Genomic DNA, 21429 nt, shown 5'->3' with positions numbered 1-21429 from the left:
AGCCCCCGAGTGTACCAGAGATTGACCTCATTTACAGATAAATCATCACACCAATAGCTTGTACCCCTTGTCAGCTTCAAAGTATGTGTACAACTACTGGCACAAATTGCACATCCATCTGCGTATTTTTAAGCATTAACCAATGTGTTACCGCAACCTTTAGGCAATTATTACCTGTCACAGATATAACCTTAAGACCCCTTGCCTCATAAAGTTTGCTCTCAGACAATCACTCTCGCTCCCTCTCACTTTCTCTTTCTCACCCTCCCCCTCTGCCTCCAGCCTTTCATATCTATCTATGAATCCGAACCAAAGTTGTTATTTGTGTATAATTTTACCACTGTAGACAATATGATTATTGTACTTAAAGTTTGTAACACTTCACCTGATTGTGTAAATGAGTATGAAGTTTAAGCTATTTTAACTTGTCAAAATCGGATTTATATTCCACCTGAAGTATTTATTCCAACGAATGTATTCCAACACCTCAAACAACACCTCCAAATCCTTTAAAAATTTATTCTTTAATAATGTTGTTAGGACGTACATTCTTTGGACTTTGTGACATTGTTTTCTCTTCTGCTACACGATCCATGAACCCAATAGATTCCGACGCCATATTTGTTTACAAAACATGACAATATACATGTGATGCGTTACGCCTGTGAAAGGAACCCATGACCACTGGAGGTACTTAATTTTACTTATTTTATGTTTACCGATAGATACACTTTTAATTTTTTATCAAAAGAAACCCAAAACCATGTTCTGAAATAGTGTTTTGTTTCTCCACTCGACAGTGCCACAAGTTTCTCCAAAAACTCGTAGCACAACTCACACACAAATGTCATATTAACAAATTTAAATTCACCTGATGATAGAGGTTTAAACCTTTGAAACGCGTCGTAGAGATAAGTAAACAGTGACTGGTAACAGTGAACTTGTTTCATTTAATGTCAATAATAGTCACGGTAAAGTCTAACCTAAAATGTTCGCATTTAAAGTTCCTCTCTCTTAAATACAGTAAGATCAAACAAACCCTATCTTGTCCGCCCTGGTTGCCAGATCGAGTTTTTTTTCTGAGAGTCTTCCTAACTGAATTCAGTGCTGGTACCCACGCCTAGCTAAGGTTATAGCCGCAACCTCAGTTGATGAAATACCCTGATACAAATTTCTATGGCCTCTCTAATGACTGTCCCAGTATTTGGAAGTCTCCATCGCGTGATTCTCGGACAAACAGTGCTCTACGACCGCTGACTTGTTGGGATGCATCAGTCGAGTGTGCCTCTGGTGCTCTCGGCAACGACCTTCGACGTTGCGCACTCTCTATCCAATATATGTTTTCCCACACTGACATGGAATCTGGCATCCGCCGGCTTTCCGCAAACCGAGATCATCTTTGAGTCTCCAAATAATGCTCGTGATGTATTGTACGGGGAAAAGGCGGTTTTTACTCGGTGCTTGTTCAACATGCTTCCGATTTTTTCCAACAGTGCGCCAGTGAACGGCATAAAGGCAATGGCTGCCTCTTCCTCCCTGGCGTCTTCCGTCTCCACAGATTGCATTGATGTGGTGGGGCGGAGAGTGGGCCTAATGTGCCATTCTGGGTATCCGTTTCATCAGGGCACAGTTCTGAGGTGTTCCAGCTTCTGACACAGACTCCCTGCATCTAAGAAGGTCCGCAGTGTGTGTACAAGTGTTTATACGGGCCATTGTACATTTTCTTCCGATACACACCGTGGCCCAGGGTGCCATCAAGGCTTCTCTTGACCATGACATGCTTCGCTCTCCATAGTGAATTTCATGTTGGGATGTATGGAGTTCAGATGTGTAAGAAAGTCAAGGAGACTATGCATTCCAAGGGGCCAGATGACGTACGTGTCATCCACGTAACGGGAAAAAAGGTAGGTTTCCGTTTGAATGACGCCAGAGCTTACTTCTCGAAGTACTCAGCATACAAATTCGCGACCACAGGCGAGAGTGGGCCGCCCATTGGACTCGCTTCCATTTGATCTTAATATTCTCCATTAAACAGAAAATACGTGGAGGAGAGAAAATACCTGAAAAGCTCGGTAGTCTTCTCGTCAACTTTCTTACCACTAAGCACTAGTGGCTCTCATAGAGGTAGCCTGGCGAATAACGAAACGACATCAAAACTCGCCAGGATACCTGAGTCTTTCACCGTGAAGTCGTCGAGGCGTTTTACAAAATCCACAGAATGGCGGATGTGATGAGTACATTTACCCAGGTAAGGGCTTAGTATTTCCGTCAGGTGTTTTGCCAGCAAGTAGGTAGGTCCACTAATGTTGCTGACAATGGGGCACAACGGCAGCCCAACTTCGTGAACTTTAGGGAGTCCATAAAGTCTTGGCGGTACAGGTCCTGGAGGTAACAGTTTCTTGGCGACAATCTCTGGTAAATGCGTATCCTTGAGAAGAGCCCTAGCCTTGTTCTCCACCTTCTTTGTGGGATCATCATTGATCTTCCTGTAGGATCCGTCTTCTAGTAATCTCTTCATCTTCTCAATGTAGTTCTTGTGGGAAAGAACAACAGTAGCATTACCTTTGTCAGCAGGTAAGACAACTATCTCAGGGCACTCTCTCAGGTCCCGAATCGCAGTCCGCTCCATGCTGGTAATTCTTGACTTTTTAGGCTTAGTTCTCGTCAGAGCGCGGCAGGATTCACGACATACTTCTTCCACTGCTACAGGCGGTAGTCGCGTCGCAACTTGTTCAACGGCGCTGACGATGTCCGCAACCGTGTGCACTCAGGGATGCAGAAAATCCAAAGAGATTCTGGTCGTATGTGAACTATGTTAGCGGCAAGAAACAATCAATGCCTTCTCTGCGCGATAGCTATGTAGATACTATCGAAGACAGTGCTGCCAAAGCAGCATTACTAAACACAGCCTTCCGAAATGCCTTCAAAAAGAAGGCGAAGTAAATATTTCAGAATTCGAATCGAGAACAACTGCCAACATGAGTAACGTAGAAGTAAATTTCCCCGGAGTTGTGAAGCAACGTAAATTACTTAATAAAAGCAAGTCTTCTGGTCCAGACTGAATACCAATTAGGTTCCTTTCGGAGTATGATGATGCATTAGCTCCATACTTAATAATCATATACAACCCTTCGCTCGACGAAAGATCCGTATCCAAAGACTGGAAAGTTGCACACGTCACACAAATATTCAAGAAATGTAGTAGGAGTAACGCACTACATTACAGGCCCATATCGTTAACGTCGATATGTAGCAGAATTTTCCAACATATATTATACTTTATGAATTACCTCGCAGAAAACTGTCTATAGACACACAGTCAACATGGCTTTAGAAACATCGTTCCTGTGAAACACAACTACCTCTTTATTCATATGAAGTGTCGGGTGCTTTTACAATGGATTTCAGATCGATTTCGTATTTCTGGATTTCCGGAAGGCTTTTGACACCGTATCACACAAGCGGCTGGTAGTGAAATTGCTTGCTTATGGAATATCGTCTCAGTTAGGTGACTGGATTTGTGATTTCCTGTGAGAGAGGTTACAGTTTGTTGTAAGTCATCGAGTAAAACAGAAGTGATTTTTGGAGTTCCCCAAAGTAGTGTTATAGGCCCTTTGCTCTTCCTTATCTACACTCCTGGAAATGGAAAAAAGAACACATTGACACCGGTGTGTCAGACCCACCATACTTGCTCCGAACACTGCGAGAGGGCTGTACAAGCAATGATCACACGCACGGCACAGCGGACACACCAGGAACCGCGGTGTTGGCCGTCGAATGGCGCTAGCTGCGCAGCATTTGTGCACCGCCGCCGTCAGTGTCAGCCAGTTTGCCGTGGCATACGGAGCTCCATCGCAGTCTTTAACATTGGTAGCATGCCGCGACAGCGTGGACGTGAACCGTATGTGCAGTTGACGGACTTTGAGCGAGGGCGTATAGTGGGCATGCGGGAGGCCGGGTGGACGTACCGCCGAATTGCTCAACACGTGGGGCGTGAGGTGTCCACAGTACATCAATGTTGTCGCCAGTGGTCGGCGGAAGGTGCACGTGCCCATCAACCTGGGACCGGACCGCAGCGACGCACAGATGCACGCCAAGACCGTAGGACCCTACGCAGTGCCGTAGGGGACCGCACCGCCACTTCCCAGCAAATTAGGGACACTGTTGCTCCTGGGATATCGGCGAGGAACATTCGCAACCGTCTCCATGAAGCTGGGCTACGGTCCCGTACATCGTTAGGCCGTCTTCCGCTCACGCCCCAACATCGTGCAGCCCGCCTCCAGTGGTGTCGCGACAGGCGTGAATGGAGGGACGAATGGAGACGGGTCGTCTTCAGCGATGAGAGTCGCTTCTGCCTTGGTGCCAATGATGGTCGTATGCGTTTTTGGCGCCGTGCAGGTGAGCGCCACAATCAGGACTGCATTCGACCGAGGCACACAGGGCCAACACCCGGCATCATGGTGTGGGGAGCGATCTCCTACACTGGCCGTACACCTCTGGTGATCGTCGAGGGGACACTGAATAGTGCACGGTACATCCAAACCGTCATCGAACCCATCGTTCTACCATTCCTAGACCGGCAAGGGAACTTGCTGTTCCAACAGGACAATGCACGTCCGCATGTATCCCGTGCCACCCAACGTGCTCTAGAAGGTGTAAGTCAACTACCCTGGCCAGCAAGATCTCCGGATCTGTCCCCCATTGAGCATGTTTGGGACTGGATGAAGCGTCGTCTCACGCGGTCTGCACGTCCAGCACGAACGCTGGTCCAACTGAGGCGCCAGGTGGAAATGGCATGGCAAGCCGTTCCACAGGACTACATCCAGCATCTCTACGATCGTCTCCATGGGAGAATAGCAGCCTGCATTGCTGCGAAAGGTGGATATACACTGTACTAGTGCCGACATTGTGCATGCTCTGTTGCCTGTGTCTATGTGCCTGTGGTTCTGTCAGTGTGATCATGTGATGTATCTGACCCCAGGAATGTGTCAATAAAGTTTCCCCTTCCTGGGACAATGAATTCACGATGTTCTTATTTCAATTTCCAGGAGTGTATATAAACGATTTGGGAGACAATCTGAGCAGCCGTGTTGGATTGTTTGCAGATGGCGCTGTCGTTTATCGATTAATAAAGTCATCAGAAGATCTAAACAAATTGCAAAACGATTTAGAAAAGATATCTGAATGGTGCAAAAATTGGCAGTTGACCCCAAATAACGAAAAGTGTGAGGTCATCCACATGAGTGCTAAAAGGAATTCGTTAAACTTCGGTAACACGATAAATCAGTCTAATCTAAAAGCCGTAAATTCAACTAAATTCTTAGGTATTACAATTAAGAACAACTTAAATTGGAAGGAACACATAGAAAATGATGAGGGGGGGGGGGAGGCAAACCAAAAGCTGCGTTTTATTGGCAGGACACTTAGAAAATCTAACAGACCTGCTAAGGAGACTGTCTACACTAAGCTTGTCCGCCCTCTTTTAGAATACTGCTGCGCGGTGGGGGATCCTTACCAGATATGATTGACGGAGTACATCGAAAAAGTTCTAAGAAGGGCAGCACGTTATGCATTATCGCGAAATACGGGGAAGAATGTCATAGAAATGCTACAGGATTTGGACTGGACATCATTAAAAGAAGGGCGTTTTTCGCAGCGACGGAATCTTCTCACGAAATTCCAATCACCAACTTTCTCCTCAGAATGCGAAAATATTTTATTGACACCGACTTGCATAGGGAGAAACGATCACCACTATAAAATAAGGGAAATCAGAGCTCATATGGAAAGATGTAGGTGTTCGTTCTTTCCGCGTGCTATACGAGATTGGAATAATAGAGAAGTGTGAAGGTGGTTGGATGAACCCTCTGCCAAGCACTTAAATGTGATTTTCAGAGTATCCGTGTCGTTGTAGATGTAGAACAAATATGCCGGGAGAAAGTGAATCATCACATTAATCCCTGTCTAGGAGATACCGCACCGCGCTGTCACTATCAGCTGTGGAGAGGTTTTTGGCGTAATTCTGGTGGGTTCTGCAATGTCCAGTACCTACACTTTTGTACGTTAACATAACCATCCAGATACAAATGGGCTTCGTCACTCATGCATACTGGAACATATGCATCTTTCGTAACACTAGCGTCCATTATATCACAAAAGTATATCTGCTGCACAAAGTCCGTTTCACTTAGCTCCTGGACAATGATTATTTGGAAACTTCCTGGCAGATTAAAACTGTGTGCCCGACCGAGACTCGAACTCGGGACCTTTGCCTTTCGCGGGCAAGTGCTCTACCATGTGAGCTACCGAAGCACGAGTCACGCCCGGTACTCACAGCTTTACTTCTGCCAGTATCCGTTTCCTACCTTCCAAACTTTAAAGAAGCTCTCCTGCGAACCTTGCCGAAGTAGCACTCCTGAAAGAAAGGATATTGTGGAGACATGGGTTAGCCACAGCCTGGGGGATGTTTTCAGAATGTTTCCAGAGAGCACTTGCCCGCGAAAGGCAAAGGTCCCGAGTTCGAGTCTCGGTCGGGCACACAGTTTTAATCTGCCAGGAAGTTTCATATCAGCGCACACTCCGCTGCAGAGTGAAAATCTCATTCTGGAATGATTATTTTGTTTGTATAAAATTCGAGCTCATCATGTAAGACGCGTTGAAGCGAACAACGTGACACACCTAGCTATGAGGCCTGTCACTTACCTGTTCTTTCGGACTAGCAAGAACTGCCGTTCTCACTCTACGTTTTCTGGAGTTCGAACTGAACGGCGAGGACCAGGCGGTTCCTTTCTATCACAGATTCTACTTCTAAACTCTGCAACCCATTGTCGTAAATTGTTTCGATCTGGGTCAGCATCTCGACGCATTAAACTTTCTACAGAAGAGACATCGAACTGCGACCACAGAATATTGGTTCTATAGACCTGCTCTATCGCGAACACACGATGCTTTATGCACCAACGCTCCATAGCGACTGAAACTGTATTTTCTAGTTAGTCTGCTAACGGTCGTCCAAGGTGAATACCACCACTCGTCGCCGAGTGCTAGATGTTTATGAAACATGCAACAGAGCAAAGAAAAAATAACCCGGAAGATTCCATGAATTGTGGCTCCAATGATTACTGTTCTAACACTTGTAAGTAGGCTGTTTAGGTTTTGCGCAGTTGGAGGTGAGCCGCCAGCAGTGGTGGATGTGGGGAGAGAAATGGCGGAGTTTTGAAAGTTGTAAGACTGGATGTCATGAACTGCTATGTATATTATGACTATTAAGGTAAATACATTGTTTGTTCTCTATTAAAATCTTTCATTTGCTAAGTATGCCTATCAGTAGTTAGTGCCTTCTGTAGTTTGAATCTTTTATGTAGCTGGCAGTAGTGGTGCTCGCTGATTGCAGTAGTTCGAAGAACGAAGATTTTTGTGAGGTAAGTGATTTGTGAAACGTATAGGTTAATGTTAGTCAGGGCCATTCTTTGTAGGGATTTTTGAAAGTCAGATTGCGTTGCGCTAAAATGATTGTGTGTCAGTTTAAGCACAATCATGTATAATTGTTCTAAGGGGACGTTTCACGCTTAATGTCCAGAACAGAAACAGAGTACCTTCTAAGTCCAAAGAAAGTATGTAGAGTAATATCTTTCAGTGAAAAAGAAAAGGATATAACTTTTTAGACAAACGAAGGAGAGAGAAAACGCTTATACAAAAGCAGCGTACGAAGCTACGACGTCCATGCAACGCAATCTTCAGTTTTGTTTCCTTGTTCTACAGTTTGAGAATATTTGTATGCGGGGTGTGTTAGCTTGCGTGACAGCAAGCCAGAGCTGGATCGAACTACCATGGTGGATAGCGCCCATTATTTTGGTATACTGGTTGGCTTGAATGTGGTTTGTAGTCAGATTTCTACGCTCATTTTGGAAAATGATGAACTGGTCCAAGATCCTGGCCTCAGAATATATATATATATATATATATATATATATATATATATATATATATATACGCTCTCCCTCGCCTAGATTAACTGACGACTGTGGCGACAATACAACTAACTGGCTGCAAAAGTAAGGGAAGTTAGAAAAGAAATTTTTTTCACATTTTCGGAATTTTATACCATTACCAACTTAGAGACCACTGTTTTGCTCACACACACTCTATGGTTTCTTGAATAGAATTTTCATGTTGTTCACAAATTGCAATACTTTTTAAAATTTTCACGCTATTTAAGGCCATAGAGGTATGGTCTTTTCCGAATGTACTTCTGACCAGAGAGCGATTCTGGCTGCTGGTGTCAAATTTTTTTGTTATTCTTGCCTTTTGTGCTCCTGTGGATATATTTCTGTAGAAACTTTCTTCCCCTAACATTTATTTCTTTATGTCTAATCGAGATGTAAAATACCAATTTTTATAGATTTAGCAATAAAAATTTTTCAATACAACTAAATATTTTCTTACAATTTTTCATCCCATGCTTCAGCCCCTTAGGTGTTGAATTTCTAAAAACAGTGAAACACTTTTTTTATTTCCAACAGAGAAGCCAAACACATATTTTCATAGATTTAACTTTGAAAATGCTTTCATAATGAAATAATTTCACAAAACTTTGCATCCCCTATTTCACTCCATTAGGAGGTTGAATTTCCAAAAATTATGAAACGATGGTTTTTTTTAAAACTAAGTTGTCAGATCCCAGTTTCCATAGATGTGGTTCTTTTATAAAGATTCTGTTTCAAAAAACTTTCACCCATTATTTTATCCCCTTAGTGGTTGAATTTCAATAATGCTGAAATACTTACTTTTCTGACTGAGAAACCAAATACAAATTTTCGTATTTCTAGCTTCAAAATTGCCATAATAGCGACGTATTTGCAGAAAGCCTTAGGAGTGGAAATTCGAACAATCCCTTCTTAAACGATGCCTATAGTGAAAGGTACAAATCTTCTCCAAATTTCAAGTTTTTGTACTTAACGGTTTGGACTGGGTGATGATGAACAAGTGAATGAGTTGGACCTATTTCGCTCCCTTCGGGATTGAATTTCCAAAACCGTCCTTTTTGATTTCCAACTGAGGAGCCAAATACCAATTTTCAATTATTTAGCTCTAAAAATGTTTTCACAATAAAATATTTCATCTCCTATTTCATCTCATTAGGGGTGGAATTTCGAAAAAAATACTGAAACATGTATCAGTTTATTTGTAAGAGAGAAGTCAAACAGCAATTTTCAGATGCAGTTCTAAAAATACTTTAGTAGTTCTTTAGTAATGACGCACTTTAAAAACAAAGACTTCACCAACTATTTGACTCACAAAGAGATTAAACTTCCAAAAAATACTGGAAAACGTATTTCTTCATTTCTGATCGAGAAAACAAATACCAGTGTTTGTAGGTCTGGGTTCTAAACTGCCTTAATAGTGACATAATTTCAAAAAAATCTTTCATACCCTATTTCTCTCCCTTAGCGATGGAATACCGAAAAGCCCCTTCTTAAACGACGCCTGCAGAAGATCAACACCCTCTGCAAATTTCAAGTTTCTGTCCTTAGTGGTTTTGGCTGGGCGATATTGAGTCAGTGAGTGGGTGAGCCATTCAGTCGGTGTTTTGCCATATATAGACAGAAAGATCAAAACATCTGCAATTTTTTTAATAAAATGGTATTTAAATCACTTATAAATTCTAATGGGAAGTATTCTAATCGTTTAATATCGTCTACAACTGCTTAAAAAGTTAGAAATTTTACATGCGTTATTTCAAGGTTAAATGAAGTCGGCAACTTTTTATATAGGAGGAAAACACTGTGTATTACACTATGACAAAAGTAACTACACGGTCGAGTTATATTACCGTGACCATCACGTATCTTAGACATCAGCGTGCAATAACCAGTCACAGACAGCAGGTGGCAGCACTGGCGTGTCGGGGGGGGGGGGGGGGGGGGGGGGGTGGCGGAAAACAGTGCAACGTTGTCGTTATGCAGAAACGGAGGAACTTTTCTCACGTCCAAAAGGGCATGATCATTGGCTTCCGGGTCAAGCGTCAGAGCATCTCCGAAATAGCTAAGTTAGTAAACTTTTCGCATTCCGCTGTAGTTAAAGTATACCGTGATAGGCAAAACGGTACTATCCAAAGCCAGCGCCGAGGCAGACTGTAGCGCTAGAACCGTTCGGCCACTCCGGCAGGCGGGTGACAAGGGTGAATGAGAGCTGCACAGACACGCGCGGGCTAATAGGCGTGCATCTGTTGAGCAAATAACTGCCCAGATGAGGGAAGTGGTACCAGCGCTGTCTCCTCAACGACCGTTCAGTGAACGTTGCTGCGTACAGGCCTCTGCAGCAGGAGAATGGTTCACGAACCCATGCTGATTGCTGTCCATCAGTGACGATGGCTGGAATAAAAAATTATGCTATACGCTCCTGGAAATGGAAAAAAGAACACATTGACACCGGTGTGTCAGACCCACCATACTTGCTCCGGACACTGCGAGAGGGCTGTACAAGCAATGATCACACGCACGGCACAGCGGACACACCAGGAACCGCGCTGTTGTCAGCCAGTGTCAGCCAGTTTGCCGTGGCATACGGAGCTCCATCGCAGTCTTTAACACTGGTAGCATGCCGCGACAGCGTGGACGTGAACCGTATGTGCTGTTGACGGACTTTGAGCGAGGGCGTATAGTGGACATGCGGGAGGCCGGGTGGACGTACCGCCGAATTGCTCAACACGTGGGGCGTGAGGTGTCCACAGTACATCGATGTTGTCGCCAGTGGTCGGCGGAAGGTGCACGTGCCCGTCGACCTGGGACCGGACCGCAGCGACGCACGGATGCACGCCAAGACCGTAGGATCCTACGCAGTGCCGTAGGGGACCGCACCGCCACTTCCCAGCAAATTAGGGACACTGTTGCTCCTGGGGTATCGGCGAGGACCATTCGCAACCGTCTCCATGAAGCTGGGCTACGGTCCCGCACACCGTTAGGCCGTCTTCCGACCACGCCCCAACATCGTGCAGCCCGCCTCCAATGGTGTCGCGACAGGCGTGAATGGAGGGACGAATGGAGACGTGTCGTCTTCAGCGATGAGAGTCGCTTCTGCCTTGGTGTCAATGATGGTCGTCTGCGTGTTTGGCGCCGTGCAGGTGAGCGCCACAATCAGGACTGCATACGACCGAGGCACACAGAGCCAACACCCGGCATCATGGTGTGGGGAGCGATCTCCTACACTGACCGTAGACCTCTGGTGATCGTCGAGGGGACACTGAATAGTGCACGGTACATCCAAACCGTCATCGAACCCATCGTTCTACCTTACCTAGACCGGCAAGGGAACTTGCTGTTCCAACAGGACAATGCACGTCCGCATGTATCCCGTGCCACCCAACGTGCTCTAGAAGGTGTAAGTCAACTACCCTGGCCAGCAAGATCTCCGGATCTGTCCCCCATTGAGCATGTTTGGGACTGGATGAAGCGTCGTCTCACGCGGTCTGCACGTCCAGCACGAACGCTGGTCCAACTGAGGCGCCAGGTGGAAATGGCATGGCAAGCCGTTCCACAGGACTACATCCAGCATCTCTACGATCGTCTCCATGGGAGAATAGCAGCCTGCATTGCTGCGAAAGGTGGATATACACTGTACTAGTGCCGACATTGTGCATGCTCTGTTGCCTGTGTCTATGTGCCTGTGGTTCTGTCAGTGTGATCATGTGATGTATCTGACCCCAGGAATGTGTCAATAAAGTTTCCCCTTCCTGGGACAATGAATTCACGGTGTTCTTATTTCAATTTCCAGGAGTGTATTTAAACTGTATACTTAAAAATTGAATTTCACAAATGACTGGTTGAAATGCAATGATCGTAGTTCCACACACCTGGAACACAACGTGTAACGTCCTGTAAAATTTTCATGTCCACTGCTACAGTGGTTTCTGAAATACGGGTAACAAAATTTAACATTGTCAAAATAGGGAGTTCCAACTTCCCCTAAAAGAAAAAGAAATAGCCAAACCAGACCGAAGGCTTACCTGGAACAATCAGGAAAACTGTATCGGGAACTGGCACGACATTTTTCTGAACTCCTCAGCTGCCCCTAACTCCCTCAAGATTCCCTAAGGAAATCTTCACTTACACCCACACCGAATCCCCACCATACTCACAAAAAGTGATTCACAGTCATATCCTCAAACTTAAAAATAACAGAGCTTCCGTGGTAGGTGCAGCCACCGTTGAATAGCTGAAAAATTCCTCAAATAACTCACGCAAATCGTGATAGACATTTGGCAGACTGAAAAATTTCCCGAAAGTTGGAAACGCGCCTTCATTCACCAGCTTCATAAAAAGGGCAATGAAATAGATTAAACAACTATCGACCAACCTCCCTTCTTCAAGTTACGTACAAAATTCTGTTAGTATTCCTCCTCCAAAGAGTTCAGGAAAACTCGTTTACAAATTTGGTGAATACCGAGCCGTCTACCCCACTGGTCGAGATTGTATAGAACAAATATTCAATTTAAAAACTCAGTAAAAATACAAAGCGTTCAGGTTCAGCCCGATCACATGAAGACGAATCATTCAGTCGATCACCAATCCCTCTCTATCATCCTCGAAGAATAAAAACTCGGCCTGAAAATGCTAGAACTCATCATACACTCACCAACACACCTCCAAAGTAAAACTCATGGGTGAGGTGTCAGAAGCATGTCTGATCAAAACCAATGCTCGGCAGAGCGACGGTTTGTCTCCAGTCCTCTTTAATTGGTTTTGGAGAATAGGATCCGAGAGAGGGAAAAAGACCTTACAAACAAAACTATCGCAAACCCACACGACTTGGGATACGCAAAACTGACATCCAAATTTATTACCTAGCTTTCACGGGCGATCTGGCAATACTAGCAGACTACGAGATGACAGCAATCAAATAAATATAAACTCTAAAGGAATCATTCTTCCATAAAATCAAGTAAGCCTACATTTGTTCAAAACAACCTACGCAAAACTGATCACAAAATATAGACAAATCGACAGACCTCCATACTTAAAGTATTTAGACGAAATTCTTGAACCTACTGGGAGACAGGAAATGGCGTAGAAAAATAGGATGCAAAAACCTGAGAAAGCTTATACTGAAAACTACAATATCTACAACAAAAAATGTGTCCATACACACAAAGATCAGACCCTGTAACAAAGCTACAACATGTACAACAAAAATGTGTATCCATATACACGAAAACCGTGCCACGTAACACAGTTAGCCTGAAAATACTGAGCCCTAAAAGAACAGAAGATGGAAGCAGACTATAGCCTCGAAAAAAGAATCGAATGTCGCTGCAGACATCCTAAAAATAAGATATAAATTTTATGGATATAGCCACAGATTCCAACAAGAAGACTCACTCACAAAACTGTGATATACATATAACAGCTCAAAACCACCCACTGCATACATCAAGTCAAAAAGGAATTACAAAAGGCTCGTTCAAGTCGATCAGATGTTTTCAGTAGCAACTAATACAGACAAAAAAATTAGCGAAAGGGAAGTACTGCCAGAAAATACAGTCATCGCCACACCAGGGACAAAGTGGACTGGAGAAAGAAAAAGAATCCACATACAAAAAATAAAAGCCGCTTGGAAAGACCGAAGATTGAAACATAGTAGCTTTGCGTGATCCATGATGAGAAATACGCTAGAAAAGACAGTTTGGACTTACTTATCTTATCAGATTTTCATTTATAAATACATTAGTACTGACAGATATTTACCTCATGTAATCTGTTTTGCTGTAGCGTTGTTCATTTATGTTCAGTTATGCGTGAAAAGCGTTTTTAACATACTGTTTTGCCTGTGACTATTATAAGCATGTGTGTAATAAAGCGTGGTGTAATATAAAACTACGAGATCAGGCCGCTCCTTTTCCTGTCTGCTCATCGCTCTTATAGGTTTTTTCGTCTATAGTTTGCGTTTCACAAACTACCGTAAACTTTGTAGCGGAAGATATACAGAACACTCACACGATTTTCTTATACTCACACAACTTTTGTGGACGTTACAATGGAGGGTCTCAGGCTTGAAGTTGACTTCTTCTCCAATTTGTCTTAAGTTTTGGCATTGTTTTACCACTAGTTGGGCTGATAATGGCCAAGAGGGAGAAATTAGCTAATTGCTAAACTATGGAATAAAGTGTTTACTTAAAAATAAAATAACATCCTACGCAGGAAAATGACTTTCTTCAAGAAATTCATTGTGGCTGTGGATCCGTGCATACAAAAGACTGCTCTGGATATTTTTTTCCGACAAATAACTGACACAAAAGTTAAGGCTCCCTAAACGAGCAAACTTATTTGTCAATTTCTCCAGCCGTGAATTTGTCAAACAAGCCAGTACAGGTGCAAAGTTTGCCGGTTTAATCTGACTTTGAAATGGATGCTGTTCGTGTTCGCATTTTGACAGTAGTGAGTACGGCCTCAGTTGCAGACAAAGCATTTCTGGCGATGACTTTGGCACTGTCAAAGAAGAAAACAAGACGGTAATCCAGGCAAGGGCTTATAATGATACAGATTCACCCATGAAAATCTGCTAAAGGATTTATTACTTTCAGAAGCCGCTGATTACATCAACTTTCTTCGAATGGGCAAGGGAACTTTTTTTTAAATTTTTTATGGCTCTCACAAAAGAGTAAACTTGTTTCTCAAATTTCCTCCTATCGAGTAACTGATACGTCAAACAAGCCCATACTTATACCAACAAAGTTTGTCAATCTAACATTACTTTTGAAGCAGACGCTTTTCGTGTTTATTGTGTTCTTAAACTAGTGAGAATGACAACAAATGTAGATAAAGCTTTTCTAATATTGACTGTGGCACTCTCTCTAAAGTAGAAGAAGAAAACAAGACGTTGATACTGGGAATGGTCTAGCGGTATTTCGCTGTCACGTTGAAACTGAAGATACAAGTATACGAAAATTAATTCTATTCTACTTGGCCCTCTAACGACAGTTCATTAAAATACCACAACGGGGGAACCTATAGCCCATATCGTCTAATAGAAGAACCGGAGGATATCGATTTTTTTAATTTCATTTCACTCACCCTTGTATGCTGTGGGTAGAATACTGATTTTCTTTTTAATCTCTTCCTGCGTAATATATAGCTGAGAAAGATGCGACGCCGCTACCATTTTGGTAATTGCCATTGGTATTTTGCGTTCATCCTTGATCCGACACTGAGGTGACATAAGTCGTGGGATAGCGATATGCAATATACAGCAGGCGGTAGCACCGCGCATACGCGTATAAAACGGCAGTGTGTTGGCTGAGCTGTCATTTGTACTCAGGAGACTCATGTGAAAAGGTTTCAGACGTGATTATGGCCCCACGACGGGTATTAATAGGATGTGAACGCGGAATGTTAGTTGGAGCTAGATGCATGCGACATTCCGTTTCAAAAATCGTCAGAGAATTCAATATTCCTAGAGCGACAGTGTCAAGAGTGTACCGAGAGCACTAAATTGCAGACATTACCTCTCTCACCACGGATAACGCAGTGGCCGACGGCCTTCGACCAGAGAATCGGCGTTTGCGTAGAGCACGAAATTAGAATGCTATTAACAGCTTCAGCTGCTAACAGGCGTTGATATGTATCAACGGAGACAGGTGAAAATGAGTGCCACGACCCGGCCTCGAACCCGGGATCTCCTGGTTAGAGGGCAGACGCTCTATTCACCTGAGGCACCGAGGGCACAGAAGATAGTGCTAACAGGCGTTGATATATATCAACGGGGACAGGTGAAAATGTGTGCCACGACCCGGCCTCGAACCCGGGATCTCCTGGTTAGAGGGCAGACGCTCTATTCATCTGAGGCACCGAGGGCACAGAGGATAGTGCGACTGCAAGGAGTATTTCGCGCACGCCTCCCGCGAGACCCACATTCTCACCTTGTATGTCCACACAATAAATTCGTAATGTCCCACCCCAACACACTCATTTTTACCAAGTCGGGTAAGAGTTCGCGGAATAGGTGTGCATCCGCACAGACACCTTTGATGACCTGCAGTCATCGAGAACGATATTAGAACGGCAGCAGACGACCGTCGGCAGTGCATTTGCTAACAGCAAGACATCTTCTGCAGCGCCTGTCTTGTGCTGGTGACGATAACATTTGGACCCTACATGACTTGAAAGCCTTGGCATCGTCGATAAGTCCTGATTTCAGTTGGTAACAGTTGATGGTAGGGTTCGACAGTGGCTCAGATCCCTCGAAGCCATGGACCCAAGTTGTCAACGAGGCACTGTGCAAGCTGGTGATGGCTGTATGCTGTGTGGGCTGTGTTTACATGGAAAGGACTGGGTCGTCTGGTCCAGCTGAACCGATCATTGGCTGGTAGTGGTTGTGTCCGGCTACTTGGAGACCATATGCAGCCATTCACGGACTTCATGTTCCCAAACTACTATGGAATTTTTATAGATGACAATGCGCCATGTCACGAAGGCACAGTGGTCGTCATCGGTCTGACGAACATTCAGGACAATTCGAGCGAATGATTTGGGCACTCAGATCGCCAAACATGAACATTTATGGGATAGAATCCAGAGGTCAGTTCGAGCACAAAATCTTGCACCGGCAACAGTTTCGCAATTATAGACGGCTGCAGAGGCAGCATGGCTCACTATTTCTGCAGGAGATTTCCAACGGATTGCTGAACCCGTGCCACTGTCGAGTTTATTTAAAGTCAGTACTGCCATTAGACTTTTTTTTATTTGCCATGTTACATTTACACGATCATGATTTCGGCTTCAAAGTGCCATTATCAAGTGTTTTAAGTGTTATACATGTCTAAGATGGCATACTGTCTTATTTAAAATACATTATTGACACTTGATAATGGCGCTTTGAAGCAGAAATCATGATCGTGTAAATGTAACACGGCAAATAAAAAAGTGTAATGGCGGTACTGACTTTAAAGATGTATATTAAGGCTGTGGCTCCATATTATGAAAAAAAAATACCTGTCGAGTTGCTGCACTTCGTCAGGCAAACAGAGATTCGACACGACACTAGGAGGTGTCCCGTGACTTTTCTCACCTCAGTGTTTGGTTGTGAAGATGCGACGCGACTACCGTTTTAGCAATTGCCAATGCCATTTCGTTTTTATCCTTGATGATCGTTCTGGAAACGCACGATACAATGTAATAAAATCATTTTTCGCTAAACACATACGGTGAAACATCGAAACAAAAAATGTCGGCCATTCTGTCAAATTTTGCGTTACTCAAAAGGTGCACTTCAAACAGCACCTTACAATGTCAAATATTTGACATAATGAAGTTTGACAAATGGTTTGACCGTGCAGGGGGACTTTACATATGAAACCGTAGATGAAAGGCGGCCTTTACTTGTAGTCGCGGGCAACGACGTGCGGTGAACGTCAGCAAATCAGCTGTGGGCGCGTCTTCAGCAATAATCGGAACATTCTTTCAGCGGCGGCGGCTTTCGTACTCACAGGCGCGGGCGCTAAGGCAGCGGCGACGTCTGTGGCGGCGGCGATGGCCCTCGGCTCCGCAAATCGCCCTGAGTGGTCGGGCGGCCCCGTGAAAAGAGCCAGCCGGCAGCCGCGCTTAGGCTGTTAAGGCGGGACGCTCACGTGCCGTTTCACGGGTCACGTGCTCCGTCTTGGGGACGGCTGCTGCTGGCGCGTCTTACGTATGGCGCTGCTAAGCTTTGGAGCGTCGCTTCAGACAATTTCGACCTTTCTCACTGTCGTCACTGCACGAGTGTCACCGACTGCATTCGTAAGGAGCAGGTATTACAATTCCCGATAAAAAAGGTAAATCACCCAATTATATATCCACATTTACATTACATGATTAGTCTGTAATTCACAATTAAGTGCCTGACAGAGGGCTCATCGAACCACCTCAACCTAGTACCCTACCATTCCAATCTCGAACGGCGCGCAGGAAAAACGAGCACTTAAGTCTTTCTGTGCGAACTCTGATTTCTTTTATTATATCATGATGATCATTGCCCCTGTGTAGATGGGTTGGAACAGTATATTTCCGCAATCGAAGGAGAAACTTGGTGACTGCAATTCCGCCAGAAGATCCTGTCGCAATAAAAAATGCTTATATTTTAATGATGCCACCCCATTTCAGATATCGTATTTGTGGCACTGTCTCCCCTATTTCGCGGTGCTACAACACGTGCTGCCCTTCTTTGAAATTTTTCAACGTCGTCCGTCAGTCCCAGTTGACACGGATCCTACAACGCAGAGCAATACCCCAGAAGAGAGAGGACAAGTGTAATCTAAACAGTCTTCTTAGTACCCCTGTTGCACTTTCCAACTGTTCTGCCAATAAATCACAGTCTTTGGCTTGCTTCACCCACAACACCATCTATGCGACAATTCCAATTTAAATTATCGGTATCCTAATCCCTAAGTATTTAAATGAATTTACAGCCTTTAGATATCTTTGGGTTATCGAATAATCAAAATTTAGCGGTTTCCTTTTAATGCTCAGATGGATGACTTCACACTTTTCGTAATTTAGAGTCAATGGCCACTTTTAGCACACTACAGATGTCTTGTTTAAATGATTTTGCAATTGATATTCATCATGTGATGACTTTAAAAGCCGGTAAATGACTGCATCATCTGCAAACAATCTAAGAGGGCTGCTCAGATTGTCCCTTAAATCGTTTATGTAGATCAGGAACAGCAAAGGGCCTATAACACTTCCTTGTGGAACGTCAGATATTACATATCACATTTCACTCGATGACCTTCCTCCAGTTAGTACGACCTGTGACCTTTCTGACAGGAAATCACACATCCAGACACACAACTGAGGCGATACTACTAGGCACGCAATTTGATAAGAAGACGCTTGCGAGGAACGGCATCGAAAGCCTTTTGGAAATCTAAAAATATGGAATCAAATTGACATCCCCTGTTAATAGCACTCATTACTTTGAGAGAATAAAGAGCTAGTTGTGTTTCACGAGAACAATATTTTCTGAATCCATGATGACTATTTGTCAATAAAACCTCTTTTCTTCTAGGTAATTCATAATGTTGGAACATGTTCCAAAATCCTACTGCAAATTGACATTAGTGATACGTGTCTGTAATTCAGCGGATTACTCCTATTTCCTTTCTTGGATATGGGTGTGACCTGTGCAACTTTCCAGTCTTTAGGTGCGGATCTTTCGAAGCGCGATCGATTGTATATGATTGCTAAGTATGGAGCTATTGTATCAGCATGAGGGAAGAAGAAAACGAAATGAAATTTCACGAGTTGAGAGAGTACCTAACATTATTTCAGTGATTACAATAGAGAGCGAAATTTACAAATCATTACGTTACATCTCCTTTGCATGGATGCATGCACTGATTCGATTGGGAAGGCTGCCATAAAGCCTTTGTGTTCTCTCCTGAGAGAAGCTTACCTACAGCTGTTGCAACTGATATCTTGGAAAAAGGCAATGGACGGACTTGACGTCTGAGCTGGTCCTAAACAAGTTATATCGGGGACGTTTCGCTGCAGTTTCCTACCGTTAAGATTTCTCTCTGTACGACAGCATCATACGCGAAAAGCCTCACGTAACTTCCGACGTTTTCTACTATGTCATTTATATATACTGTAAAAAGTAATTGTCATACAATACCACCATGGGAATAGCTCGAAGTTACTTTTACGTCTGATGACTTCTCAGTGTTCAGAATGACATGCTTTGTTTTGTTAGCTAGAAACTTTTCAGTCCAATCCCACAGATGGTCTGATACTCCGTAAGCTCGTATTTTTTCATTAGTCGGCAGTGCGGAAGTGCATGGAACGCCTTCCAGAAATCAAGGGTCACGACATCTATCTGGGTGCATGTAACTACATCTTTCTGGGTCTCGTGAACGGACAGAGCGAGGTGGAGTTCACATGATAGTTTTTTTCGGAAGCCATGTTGATTCCTAAAGACAAGATTTTCGGTCTCTAGAAATGTCGTCATACATGATCATAAAACACGTTCCAAAAACTACAGCTGTTCGACATCAGAGATATAGGCCTACAGTATTGTGCGCCTGTTCGACGAACATTGCTGAAAACGGGAATGACCTGTGCTTTTTTCCAGTCTGCAGAAAAACCCTGTTAGAATCGTATTGGTATCCCGTCAGGTCCAGTGACCTTTTCTCTGTTGAGAAATTTCATTTGCTTTTCAATCCCATGATAACTTATTTCGATATCAGCCATTTTGTCGTTCCTGTAACGACTTAAAGGAGGTATTGCAGTGCGAACTTCCTCCGCGAAGAGTTTAGAAAAATGGCTTTAAGTAGTTACGCCTTTTCTTTGTCATCCTCCGTTTCAGTGCCATTACGGTCACAGAGCGTGTGGAGAAGTGTCTTCGACCCGTTTACTAATTTAACATAAGACCACAACTTCTTAGGATTTTCTCTCAAGTCGGTAAGCAGAATTTTATTTTTGCAATTCGCTGAACATTCAAACATGGCCTTCCTTACGCTAATTTTGTCTGTGAGGCTGTGGCAACGTTTAAATTTGCAGCGGAGCACTCTACCTTTGTAGTTGCTTTCTGACTCGGCTATAGAATCATGGCGTGTCTTTTACTTCCCTCACAACTTTGTACGGCACATCCCCGTCTAAAGCATATTGTGAATGCTCTTGACCTTTATCTGTTGTGGATGGCAGGAGAGCCAACACAGGGTTACTAAAGGAGGCCGAAATGCACGCGTTTTAGCTCACGCAGGCTGGCGTGAGGTCTGGAACATGACAAGGAAATTAGAATTGAGAAAAACGGACGTAGCTGGTGGACTACTTAACTTTAATCCATTACTGACGAAAGTCGCTCTTGACGGTACATGATTTACAATATCAATAGAAACTGATCATGGCGCCTTGCTAGGTCGTAGCAAATAACGTAGCTGAAGGCTATGTTAACTATAGTCTCGGCAAGTGAGAGCGTATTTAGTCAGTGAACCAGCCCTAGCAAAGTCGGCTGTACAACTGGGGCGAGTGCTAGGAAGTCTCTCTAGACCTGCCGTGTGGCGGCGCTCGGTCTGCAATCACTGATAGTGGCGACACGCGGGTCCGCCGTATACTAATGGACCGCGGCCGATTTAAAGGCTACCACCTAGCAAGTGTGGTGTCTGGCGGTGACACCACATTATCCATTCATACTCAACACAGTTACTGCTGGAGATGAAATTTTCTTGCTGATCGGTCAGGTAATCTGAATTCTGAATTCCGTTTCTTGTTGCTCTTGCTAAGCAGAAATGTCTTCCTGCCTTCCTTTGTATTCCTATCTACAACCGTAGTCAATGCTGTAACGGCTTTATGTTCACTGATTACCGGTTAACTGAGCCGAGAAGTTCGCGTCTGTTTGTCACCCGCAGATCTAAGATGTTAGCTTTTTCTCTGATTAATTGCTCAACGTAATTTCTCTGAT

At 44.0% G+C, this 21429-nt stretch overlaps 1 protein-coding gene across 4 annotated transcripts in view; it reads right to left on the bottom strand.

Annotated features, from left to right (window-relative positions):
• LOC126279247 (sodium-dependent dopamine transporter) overlaps positions 1–21429 on the bottom strand; it is a 571586-nt gene that overhangs the window by 423258 nt on the left and 126899 nt on the right. The window contains exon 1 of one of the 4 annotated variants that reach the window (XM_049979662.1): positions 17480–17562. The exons of the other annotated variants lie outside the window; for them this stretch is intronic. The gene's annotated coding sequence lies outside the window, so the exon portion shown is untranslated. Of the gene's footprint in view, positions 1–17479; positions 17563–21429 lie in introns of those variants that run through there. 4 annotated transcript variants of the gene reach the window in all.

The sequence above is a fragment of the Schistocerca gregaria genome, chromosome 1 (assembly GCF_023897955.1).
Source record: "Schistocerca gregaria isolate iqSchGreg1 chromosome 1, iqSchGreg1.2, whole genome shotgun sequence".
Taxonomy (NCBI): Eukaryota; Metazoa; Arthropoda; class Insecta; order Orthoptera; family Acrididae; genus Schistocerca; species Schistocerca gregaria.
Note: the sequence above shows the minus strand (reverse complement) of the source record. Positions and strands in the feature narration are given on the sequence as shown.